The sequence below is a fragment of the Rattus norvegicus genome, chromosome X (genome assembly GCF_036323735.1).
Source record: "Rattus norvegicus strain BN/NHsdMcwi chromosome X, GRCr8, whole genome shotgun sequence".
Taxonomy (NCBI): domain Eukaryota; kingdom Metazoa; phylum Chordata; class Mammalia; order Rodentia; family Muridae; genus Rattus; species Rattus norvegicus.
In genome coordinates this window covers 104,673,410-104,686,791 of record NC_086039.1, presented here as the reverse complement: position 1 = coordinate 104,686,791, position 13,382 = coordinate 104,673,410, and the positions used below count along the sequence as shown (strand labels likewise).

Here is a 13,382-nt window from a genome sequence, read left to right as displayed (position 1 = left end):
CCCCTTTCTACGTACGACTGAAGCATCCACACTTTGGTCTTCTGTCTTCTTGAGCTTCATGTGGTCTGCAAGTTATATCGTAGGTATTCTGAGCTTTTTTCCTAATGTACACTTATCAGTGAGTACATACCATGTATGTTCTTTTAGGACTGGGACACAGGAACCACAGGGCAGCCAGGGACAGGATCTTTCTGGTTTCCATCTGTGTCCAGGAGCTGACCCTATGTCACAACTATGCACAACTCAATCCCACCCGGAGAGAGCTGGTGTCTCACAAGTGCTGACACATCTAAGATCACAGGCTCACAGGCTCACATCAGAGACAAGCTCCAGTCAGAAACAGCAAGTCCGAATAACACCAGAGATAGCCAGATGGCGAGCGGTGAGCACAAGATCATAAGTAACAGAAATCAAGCCTACATGGCATCGTTAGAACCCAGTTCTCCCACCACAGCAAGCCCTGGATAACCTAACACACCAGAAAAGCAAGAGTCTGATTTAAAATCATATCTCATGATGATAAAGGACTTTAAGAGGGACATAAATAACCCCTTTTAATAAATACAAGAGAAGCTCAAAGAGTCTTATGGAAGAGATGGAAGAAAGAATATGGGACATGAAGAGGCTTTCTTAAGCTAAGATTGATAAGGGAATGCATTATTTAATTGACAAGGATGATGGACTGGGTGTTCAGTGTATCTTATACTTTTAATTACAGAATGGCGATAGCTGTGTTCAATTTATATTTGAGAGGAATTTCTCTTTTTAATTAGACAGAAAGGGTGAGATGTGGATTGTTGTCTACATGCAGGTGAAGGAAGGCACAAGATAAGGCAAGGCCTGTGATTGGGCAGTGACAAAGTAAGGCGGGCACAGAGTTTTGGAGAGAGGAGCGACAGAGAGGAGAGTGGAGAAGATGAACCAAGATGGATGCAGAGAAGGACAACCTAGATCTGTGTGACCTTAAAGGGCCACAGGTAGTTATGATGGGCTTTTATAGGACATTTGTCCTATAGGTGGACAGTGTATATCGATGTTAATTGGTTAACTATTTCTTGTGTGGAGGATTTGCGGGGTGAGAATTTACTCATGTGAATCTGATTGACAAATTACAAGCTTATCGAGTTTTGATTTTACTGGGATACTGGGAATTGTCACTATAACCACAGGGGGCAGATGCTGGGACTGTGAACAGAGTTCACAGCAGACAGTCACAAGAGGGCGGCTTCTGCTGATATTGCAAACTCAGCTAGTCTGATTGAGGTGTTCTGCTGATTAAGATGAAAATACCTTGCAGATGCCATGTGACCCACCCCTGCAGACCATAGTGTGGGTTTATGAACTCTCTTTCTTTAAAAAATTACTTACCACAACAGCAAACCCTAAGGGGCCTTCAATGGCGTATGCACCATTTTATACATAAACATCAATATACATGTTTACTCTGTTCTAATTTTATGCTTCTAATAGCTAACGATGAACATTTTATATGTGATTTAATTCTGATGTTTGAATGAGCTGCATTAATTTAGACCTTGTGAAGGACAAGGAAATTCAAAATTAATTTTTAATGCATCAGTCAGCCATTTTTTTAAAATGTGTAATTCCATGCCTTTGTCCCTTTTTATTGTTCTTGCAGATATATTTAGTGTAAGGAATCACACACACACACACACACACACACACACACACACACACACACATTTAATATATCTGGGGAATAAGCTTTTAGTAGAGATCATGCATGTGGGAACTAAATGTCAAAAGTTTTCAATGATCTTCCTGGTTGCGGGTGCCATGGAGAGCTCGTAATCAAAACCCCCGAGCAAACTTGAGCCTCGGGACCACAGGTAAGACAAACCTTCCTGCTCCAAGAGACCTGCCTGGTGAACTCAGGACACACAGAGGCAAAATTCCGCTAGGACCGACACTTCCGGTATTTAGCGGGAATCACAAACCCGTGGATCCCCGCCCGCAGCAGCTCTCTGCTCCCAAACCCCGTGGGAGAGAGACCTCACCGCCTGGAAAGGTGGGCACTCCTGAGACTGCAGAGCGGAAGAGACCACCAACACTGCCCACCCCTGCCCACATCCCTGGCCCAAGAGGAAACTGTATACGGCTTCTGGGTTCCCATAGAGGACGGCCCAGGAGCAGCAGGTCCGCTGCATCTGAGACACCGCCTGAACCTGAAGGGAACGACCAGATAAAGAGTTCTCTGCACCCAAATCCCGTGGGAGGGAGAGCTAAACCTTCAGAGAGGCAGACACACCTGGGAAACCAGAAAAGACTGCACTCTGCCCACATCTCTGAATCCAGAGGAAGACACCAAACACCATCTTGAACCTTGGTGCACGAAAGCTCCTGGAAAGGGCAGTGAAGATCTTCCTGGTTGCTGCCCCCAAGGAGAGCTCATAAGAAACACCCCACGAGCAAACTTGAGCCTCAGGACATCAGGTAAGACAAACGTTCCTACTGCAAGCAACCTGCCTATTGAGCTCAGGACACAGGCCCACAGGAACAGCTGAAGACCTGTAGATAGAAAAAACTACCCACCCGAAAGCAGAACACTCTGTTCCCATAACTGGCTGAAAGAAAACAGGAAAACAGGTCTACAGCAGCCCTGACACACAGGCTTATAGGACAGTCTAGCCACTGTCAGAAATAGAAGAACAAATAACACTAGAGATAATCTGATGGCGAGAGTCAAGCACAGGAACCCAAGCAACAGAAACCAAGACTACATGGCATCATCAGAGCCCAATTCTCCCACCAAAGCAAACACTGAATATCCAAACACACCAGAAAAGCAAGATCTAGTTTCAAAATCATATTTGATCATGATGCTGGAGGACTTCAAGAAAGACGTGAAGAACTTAGAGAAACACAGGAAAACATTAATAAACAAGTAGAAGACTACAGAGAGGAATCACAAAAATCCCTGAAAGAATTCCAGGAAAACACAATCAAACAGTTGAAGGAATTGAAAATGGAAACAGAAGCAATCAAGAAAGAACACATGGAAACAACCCTGGATATAGAAAACCAAAAGAAAATACAAGGAGCCGTACATACAAGCTTCACCAACAGAATACAAGAGATGGAAGAGAGAATCTCTGGAGCAGAAGATTCCATAGAAATCATCGACTCAACTGTCAAAGATAATGTAAAGCAGAAAAAGCTACTGGTCCAAAACATACAGGATATCCAGGACTCAATGAGGAGATCAAACCTAAGGATAATAGGTATAGAAGAGAGTGAAGACTCCCAGCTCAAAGGACCAGTAAATATCTTCAACAAAATCATAGAAGAAAACTTCCCTAACCTAAAGAAAGAGATACCCATAAGCCTACAAGAAGTCTACAGAACTCCAAATGGATTGGACCAGAAAAGAAACTCCTCCCATCACATAACAATCAAAACATCAAATGCACAAAATAAAGAAAGAATATTAAAAGCAGTAAGGGAAAAAGGTCAAGTAACATATAAAGGCAGACCTATCAGAATCACACCAGACTTTTTGCCAGAAACTATGAAAGTCAAAAGATCCTGGACAGATGTCACACAGACCCTAAGAGAACACAACTGCCAGCTCAGGTTACTGTATCCTGCAAAACTCTGAATTAACATAGATGGAGAAACCAAGATATTCCATGACAAAACCAAATTTACACAATATCTTTCTACAAATCCAGCACTACAAAGGATAATAAAGGGTAAAGCCCAACATAAGGAGGCAAGCTATACCCTAGAAGAAGCAAGAAACTAATCGTCTTGGCAACAAAACAAAGAGAAGAAAAGCACACAAACATAACCTCATATCCAAATATGAATATAACAGGAAGCAATGATCATTATTCCTTAATATCTCTCAACATCAATGGCCTCAACTCCCCAAAAAAAGGACATAAATTAACAAACTGGACACGCAATGAGGACCCTGCATTCTGCTGCCTACAGGAAACACACCTCAGAGACAAAGACAGACACTACCTCAGAGTGAAAGGCTGGAAAACAACTTTCCAAATAAATGGTCGGAAGAAGCAAGCTGGAGTAGCCATTCTAATATCAAATAAAATCAATTTTCAACTAAAAGTCATCAAAAAAGATAAGGAAGGACATTTCATATTCATCAAAGGAAAAATCCATCAAGATGAACTCTCAATCCTAAATATCTATGCCCCAAATACAAGGGCAACTACATACGTAAAAGAAACGTTACTAAAGCTCAAAACACACACTGCACCTCACACAATAATAGTAGGAGATTTCAACACCCCACTCTCATCAATGGACAGATCATGGAAACAGAAATTAAACAGAGACATAGACAGACTAAGAGAAGTCATGAGCCAAATGGACTTAACAGATATTTATAGAACATTCTATCCTAAAGCAAAAGGATATACATTCTTCTCAGCTCCTCATGGTAATTTCTCCAAAATTGACCATATAATTGGTCAAAAAACAGGCCTCAACAGGTACAGAAAGATAGGAATAATCCCATGCCTGCTATCAGACCACCACGGCCTAAAGCTGGTCTTCAATAACAATAAGGGAAAAACGCCGACATATACGTGGAAGTTGAACAATGCTCTACTCAGCGATAACCAGGTCAAGGAAGAAATAAAGAAAGAAATTAAAGACTTCTTAGAATTTAATGAAAATGAAGGTACAACATACCCAAACTTATGGGACACAATGAAAGCTGTGCTAATAGGAAAACTCACAGCGTTGAGTGCCTGCAGAAAGAAACAGGAAAGAGCATATGTCAGCAGCTTGACAGCACACCTAAAAGCTCTAGAACAAAAAGAAGCAAATACACCCAGGAGGAGTAGAAGGCAGGAAATAATCAAACTCAGAGCTGAAATCAACCAAGTAGAAACAAAAAGGACCATAGAAAGAATCAACAGAACCAAAAGTTGGTTCTTTGAGAAAATCAACAAGATAGATAAACCCTTAGCCAGACTAACGAGAGGACACAGAGAGTGTGTCCAAATTAACAAAATCAGAAATGAAAAGGGAGACATAACTACAGATTCAGAGGAAATTCAAAAAATCATCAGATCTTACTATAAAAGCCTATATTCAACAAAACTTGAAAATCTACAGGAAATGGACAATTTCCTAGACAGATACCAGGTACTGAAGTTAAATCAGGAACAGATGAACCAGTTAAACAACCCCATAACTCCTAAGGAAATAGAAGCAGTCATTAAAGGTCTCCCAACCAAAAAGAGCCCGGGTCCAGACGGTTTTAGTGCAGAATTCTATCAAACCTTCATAGAAGACCTCATACCAATATTATCCAAACTATTCCACAAAATTGAAACAGATGGATCACTACCGAATTCCTTCTATGAAGCCACAATTACTCTTATACCTAAACCACACAAAGACCCAACAAAGAAAGAGAACTTCACACCAATTTCCCTTATGAATATCGACGCAAAAATACTCAATAAAATTCTGGCAAACCGAATCCAAGAGCACATCAAAACAATCATCCACCATGATCAAGTAGGCTTCATCCCAGGCATGAAGGGATGGTTTAATATACAGAAAACCATCAACGTGATCCATTATATAAACAAACTGAAAGAACAAAACCACATAATCATTTCATTAGATGCTGAGAAAGCATTTGACAAAATTCAACACCCCTTCATGATAAAAGTCCTGGAAAGAATAGGAATTCAAGGCCCATACCTAAACATAGTAAAAGCCATATACAGCAAACCAGTTGCTAACATTAAACTAAATGGAGAGAAACTTGAAGCAATCCCACTAAAATCAGGGACTACACAAGGCTACCCACTCTCGCCCTACTTCTTCAATATAGTTCTTGAAGTTCTAGCCAGAGCAATCAGACAACAAAAGGAGGTCATGGGAATACAGATCAGAAAAGAAGAAGTCAAAATATCACTTTTTGCAGATGATATGATAGTATATTTAAGTGATCCCAAAAGTTCCACCAGAGAACTACTAAAGCTGATAAACAACTTCAGCAAAGTGGATGGGTATAAAATTAACTCAAATAAATCAGTAGCCTTCCTCTACACAAAAGAGAAACAAGCCGAGAAAGAAATTAGGGAAACAACACCCTTCATAACAGACCCAAATAATGTAAAGTACCTTGGTGTGACTTTAACCAAGCAAGTAAAAGATCTGTACAATAAGAACTTCAAGCCTCTGAAGAAAGAAATTGAAGAAGACCTCAGAAAATGGAAAGATCTCCCATGCTCATGGATTGGCAGGATTAATATAGTAAAAATGGCCATTTTACCAAAAGCGATCTACACATTCAATGCAATCCCCATCAAAATACCAATCCAGTTCTTCAAAGAGTTAGACAGAACAATTTGCAAATTCATCTGGAATAACAAAAAACCCAGGATAGCTAAAACTATCCTCAACAATAAAAGGACTTCAGGCGGAATCACTATCCCTGAACTCAAGCAGTATTACAGAGCAATAGTTATAAAAACTGGATGGTATTGGTACAGAGACAGACAGATAGACCAATGGAATAGAATTGAAGACCCAGAAATGAACCCACACACCTATGGTCACTTGATTTTTCACAAAGGAGCCAAAACCATTCAATGGAAAAAAGATAGCATTTTCAGCAAATGGTGCTGGTTCAACTGGAGGTCAACATGTAGAAAAATGCAGATCGATCCATGCTTATCACCCTGTACAAAGCTTAAGTCCAGGTGGATCAAGGACCTCCACATCAAACCAAATATACTCAAAGTAATAGAAGAAAAATTGGGGAAGCAACTCGACCACATGTTTACTGGAAAAAATTTCCTGAACAAAACACCAATGGCTTATGCTCTAAGATCAAGAATCGACAAATGGGATCTCATAAAACTGCAAAGCTTCTGTAAGGCAAAGGACAGCGTAGTTAGGACAAAACGGCAACCAACAGATTGGGAAAAGATCTTTACCAATGCTACAACAGATAGAGGGCTTATGTCCAAAATATACAAAGAACTCAAGAAGTTAGACCGAAGGGAATCAAATAACCCTATTAAAAAATGGGGTTCAGAGCTAAACAAAGATTTCACAGCTGAGGAATGTCGAATGGCTAAGAAACACCTAAAGAAATGTTCAAAATCTTTAGTCATAAGGGAAATGCAACTCAAAACAACCCTGAGATTTCACCTCACAACAGTGAGAATGGCTAAGATCAAAAACTCAGGTGACAGCAGATGCTGGCGAGGATGTGGAGAAAGAGGAACACTCCTCCATTGTTGGTGGGATTGCAGACTGGTACAACCATTCTAGAAATCAGTCTGGAGGATCCTCAGAAAATTGGACATTGAACTACCTGAGGACCCAGCTATACCTCTCTTGGGCATATACCCAAAAGATGCCCCAACATACAAAAAAGACACGTGCTCCACTATGTTCATCGCAGCCTTATTTATAATAGCCAGAAGCTGGAAAGAACCCAGATGCCCTTCAACAGAGGAATGGATACAGAAAATGTGGTACATCTACACAATGGAATAATACTCAGCTATCAAAAGCAATGACTTTATGAAATTCATAGGCAAATGGATGGAACTGGAAAATATCATCCTGAGTGAGGTAACCCAATCACAGAAAAACACACATGGTATGCACTCATTGATAAGTGGCTATTAGCCCAAATGCTTGAATTACCCTAGATGCACAGAACACATGAAACTCAAGGCAGATGATCAAAATGCGAATGCTTCACTCCTTCTTTAAAAGGGGGAACAAGAATACCCTTGGCAGGGAATAGGGAGGGAAAGATTAAAACAGAGGCAGAAGGAACACCCATTCAGAGCCTGCCCCACATGTGGCCCATACATATACAGCCACCCAATTAGACAAGATGGATGAAGCAAAGAAGTGCAGGCCGACAGGAGCCGGATGTAGATCTCTCCCCAGAGACACAGACAGAATACAGAAAATACATAGGTGAATGCCAGCAGCAAACCACTGAACTGTGAATGGGACCCCTGTTGAAGGATCAGAGAAAGGACCGGAAGAGCTTGAAGGTGCTCCAGACCCCATATGAACAACAATGCCAACCAACCAGAGCTTCCGGGGACTAAGCCACTACCCAAAGACTATACATGGACTGACCCTGGGCTCCAACCTCATAGGTAGCAATGAATAACCTAGTAAGAGCACCAGTGGAAGGGGAAGCCCTTGGTGATTGTTGGGGGGAGGGTGGTAATGGGGAAGGATGGGGAGGGGAGCACCAATATAGAAGGGGATGGGGAGGGGTTATGGGGATGTTGGCCCGGAATCCAAGAAAGGGAATAACAATCGAAATGTAAATAAGAAATATTCATGTTAATAAAGATAAAAAATGGAATTAGGATATTTCCCTGAGAAAAGTAAAGTTCTATTGAATAAAGTGTAAATTTAAGGGAACCCCCAGAATATACGAAGTGATAAATACAGTACAGAAAAGTTGTGAAAGAAAATGACTGCCCTGCCAAAAATTTGAAATCAATATTTCCGTCCTGAAAGTTAAGGCATAATTTAAAGAGAATCGATGTGTGTTCAGAAAATTGGCTGGAAAGTTTGGTGCTCTGAGATTGATAGAATATTGCTAATACATTAGCACATTATTTTGTAGACTTTTATTCATCTGTGTCACAATTTTGTCATAGTGTGCTAATTAGACATACACTGAGGACATTAAAAACACTGCGACAGGCAATGCTGAGACTCTGTCAGGCAGCAAGGGTCAGATCATAGTGGTCTCCTTTGTTTCACTCAGAGCTGTCGCAAGGCTTTTGTTTCACTTAGACCCTTCTTGGGGTCGTTAGTCCTTATTTTATGCCAGATTTTCACTAGCGGCTGTCTAGTTCTTTCAAATGAGGTCATGAAAATATATGATATACCTTATTCCAAAGAGAACTCCACAAGGATGTTTCTCCAAAATAAAAACTTATCAAATCCCTGAATGCTCTCTGCTGTATCCAAGACAATGATTTCTTTTAAGGCATTGCCTACCATGAAGGCAAAAACATGGAGGAAGATGATAAGGAGCCTCCAGACTGGGATCATGGTGCAGATTGCAGCAAGAATTGCCATGATTAATCCCAAGCACCAAGGGAAGGTCCTGATTTTAATGTGGCAACTTTACACACATAACTGACAGAATTGAAAATAAAAACTGAACACATGAACATGGGTACAACTTGTTCTTGACCCAGAATGTTCTCGATGCTGGATGAGAAGCTGCACAAAACAGACATATTTGTGCCGTGAGGAATAAGGAGAAATTGTGGACAGAAACTTGGAGACCAAAGGACTTCTGAGGTTGGGTTGTGTGTACAGAATATGTGCATGGTCAGATACAGGGAATGCAGGGTGTCCATAAGCAGAATGAGAGAGATGTGGTGATTAGGATGCCTGTCACCCGCTTCTGGCCACCACCTAGGCTATTACACCACTTGTGGATCTCCTTTCTGATGTCTACTTTCTTTTGTGGGTGTATGCTGTCCACCCATTAACTTTTATGTCATCAACATTACTCTGTACCCTGGATTTCGGTGATTCGAATTGCTAAATATAGCTAATTCAAATACACAGCCTGTGACCTCTATAGTGGAATTAAAGCCTTCTGTCTAGTTGATATAAGGTAGACCTAATGATAAAACAAAACAAAACAAAACAAAACAAAACAAAACAAAAAAAAACTGTCAAGGGGGGAAACATAGAAGAAAGTGTCTTGATCCTGTCCCTGAAACAGACTTTTCTCCTACACAGTATCCTCCCTTATTTCTCTCAAAGCAGAAGTCATTCTTCCTTGACGTCCTTCACCCGAGAAAGCATACCCACTAGGAAACTGCCAGCAGCATGAAGGCAGAAGCTGTGAGGAAACATAATCCCAGAGCGATGACCACGCTGTACTCCCCAGACTAAGAGGTCTCCATGGGAACGTCTTCAAGGTTAGAGTGGAATATTGTTGTCACGGTTATAGATGAGCACTTTGACCATACGGCCCAGACTACGGAGGTCTTTACCGACACGTCTTCTAGATCCTGTCTAGAAACTGATCGTGAAGAGAAAAAAAACAAAAAGCTTGGAGAGGCCGGGAATCGAACCCGAGACAACATACGTGCAAGGTATGCGCTCTACCACTGAGCTACAACTCAAAGCCTCACTCCAGACCTCTTTCCAGCCTATATGAACTGACAGAGACTCAAGCTACTTTTTATAGTGCCTGAAGATATTTATATCACATATTTGTATATCATTATCGACAATTTTTATGTCATCACTTCTATGGGAAAAGAATCGATTTCCAATGCAAACAAAACATGATCAAGAACCACAACAAATTTTGTGCTCTGCAAAACATGGCAGACCTACATCACTTGAGACTATTGTGCTAAATTCATTAGAATGTGCTTCTGAAGGATTAGGAACATCAGGCAATATTGAAGCAGGGATTGGGTAGATGGCATTCTGAGGTTGGGTACAGCGAGTCTACGGTTGCCTTTAGTCTTCTGGGCCTCCCTTCTATGGAGCCTACCAGGAACTCTCTCAGACCCAGGCTCTGCGCCTACCCAAATCCGGGTATAAATTTTATCTTAGGCAACATTGTACATTTACAAATGTTCTGAGGAAGGAAGAACCTTGAAGATCAAACGCAGGGTCAAGTGAAGAAGCCTACAAGAGAAGTACCTTGATCCAGCCTCTGAAGGAAACATTTTTTTTTGTTTTTTTTTTTTATCATTAGGTCTAGCTTATATCAACTCAACAGAAGGCTTTAATTCCACTATAGAGGTCACAGGCTGTGCATTTGAATCAGCTATATTTAGCTATTTGAATCACCGAAATCCAGGGTACAGAGTAATGTTGATGACATAAAAGTTAATGGGTGGACAGCATACGCCCACAAAACAAAGTAGACATCAGAAAGGAGATCCACAAGTGGTGTAATAGCCTAGGTGGTGGTCAGAAGAGGGTGACAGGCATCCTAATCACCACATCTCTCTCATTCTGCTTATGGACACCCTGCATTCCCTGCATCTGACCATGCACATATTCTGTACACACAACCCAGCCTCAGAAGTCCTTTGGTCTCCAAGTTTCTGTCCACAATTTCTCCTTATTCCTCACGGCACAAATATGTCTGTTTTGTGCAGCTTCTCATCCAGCATCGAGAACATTCTGGGTCAAGAACAAGTTGTACCCATGTTCATGTCTTCCGTTGTTATTTTCAATTTTGTCAGTTATGTGTGTAAAATTGCTACATTAAAATCAGAACCTTTCCTTGGTGCTTGGGAGCAGTCATGGCAATTCTTGCTGCAATCTGCACCACGATTCCAGACCGGAGGCTCCTTATCATCTTCCTCCGCGTTTTTGCCTTCATGGCAGGCAATGCCTTAAAAGTAATCATTACTTTGGAACCAGCAGTGATGTTCCTGAGCTGGATAATTTTTTAAACGATATATTTCTTTATTTACATTTCAAATTATCCCCTTGCCCGGTGTTCTGTCCTTAAACACCCTCTGCCCTCCCTTGTCCCCCTTCCCTTCCTCTTCCCCATAAGGGTGTTTCCCTCCCTTCCAGCCAGCTTACCACTCCTCCGATGTTCCCCTGCACTGGGGGTCCAACCTTCGCAGGACCAAGTGCTTCCCCTTCCACTGGTGACCCAACAAGTCTGTTCTCTGCTACATATGCATTTGGAGCCTTGGGTCAGTCTGTGTATAGTCTTTGGGTAGTGGTTTAGTCCCTGGTAGCTCTGGTTGGTTGGCATTGTTGTTCTTTTGGGGTTGCAAGCCCCTTTAGCGCTTTCAATCCTTTCTCTACTTCCTCCCACGGGTATCTCTCTTCTCAGTTCAATGGTTTGCTGCTAGCATTCACCTCTGTATTTGACATGTTCTGGTTGTGTCTCTCAAGAGACATCCCTCTCCGGTTCCTGTCGGCCTGCACTTCTTTGGTTCATCCATCTTAACCAGTTTTGGTGACTGTATATATATGGGCCACATGTGGGGCAGGGTGTGAATGGCCATTCCTTCGATCTCTGCTTTAAACTTTGCCTCCACCTTCCCTCCTATGAATATTTTTGTTCCCCCTTTAAGAAGGAGTGAATCATCTGCACTTTGGTCATATTTCTTCTTGAGCTTCATGTGGTCTGTGGATTGTATTTTGGGTAATTTGAGTTTTGGGCTAAAATCCACTTATCAGTGACTTCATAACATGTGTGTTTTTCTGTGATTGGATTACCTCACTCAGGATGATACTGTCTAGTTCCATCATTTGCCTATGCATTTCATGAAGTCATTGTTTTTGATAGCTGAGTAGTACTCCATTGTGTAGATGTAACACATTTTCTGTATCCATTCCTCTGTTGAAGGGCATCTGGGTTCTTTCCAGCTCCTGGCTTTTATAAATACGTCTGCTATGAACATAGTGGAGCATGTGTCTTTGTTGTATGTTGGAGCATCTTTTGGGTATATGCCCCGGAGATTTATAGCTGGGTCCTCAGGTACTTTAATGTCCAATTTTCTGAGGAACCTCCAGACTGATTTCCAGAGTGGTTGTACCAGTTTGCAATCCCACCAACAATGGAGGAGTGTTCTTTTTTCTCTACATTCTTGCCAGCATCTGCTGTTACCTGAGTTTTTGATCTTAGCTATTCTGACTGATGTGAGGTGGATCTCAGGGTTATTTTGATTTGCAATTCCCTGATGACTAAGGATTTTAAACATTTCTTTAGGTGCTTCTCAGCCATTTGATATTCGTAAACTGAGAATTCTTTGTTTAGCTCTCTACCCCACTTTTTTAACATGAAAATTATTTCTTTATTTTTTGTCTGCTATATATATTTTTTATTAACTTGAGTATTTCTTTTTTCTTCTTCTTCTTTTTTCTTTTTTTCGGAGCTGGGGACCCAACCCAGGGTCTTGCGCTTGCTAGGCAAGCGCTCTACCACTGAGCAAAATCCCAACCCCAACTTGAGTATTTCTTATACACATTTCGAGTGTTATTCCCTTTCCCGGTTTCCGGGCAAACATCCCCCTAATCCCTCCCCCCTTCCTTATGGGTGTTCCCCTCCCCATCCTCCCCCCACTGCCACCCTCACCCCAACAGTCTAGTTCACTGGGGGTTCAGTCTTAGCAGGACCCAGGGCTTCCCCTTCCACTGGTGCTCTTACTAGGATATTCATTGCTACCTATGGGGTCAGAGTCCAGGGTCAGTCCATGTATAGTCTTTAGGTAGTGGCTTAGTCCCTGGAAGCTCTGGTTGCTTGGAATTGTTGTACATATGGGGTCACGAGCCCCTTCAAGCTCTTCCAGTCCCCCCCCTGACTCCTTCATTGGGGGTCCTATTCTCAGTTCAGTGGTTTGCTGCTGGCATTCGCCTCTGTATTTGCT

At 41.7% G+C, this 13,382-nt stretch overlaps 1 pseudogene; it reads left to right on the top strand.

Annotated features, from left to right (window-relative positions):
* LOC134484211 (presenilin-associated rhomboid-like protein, mitochondrial) overlaps positions 1–11,447 on the top strand; it is a 100,004-nt pseudogene extending 88,557 nt beyond the window's left edge.
* Positions 11,448–13,382: the final 1,935 nt, after the last annotated feature.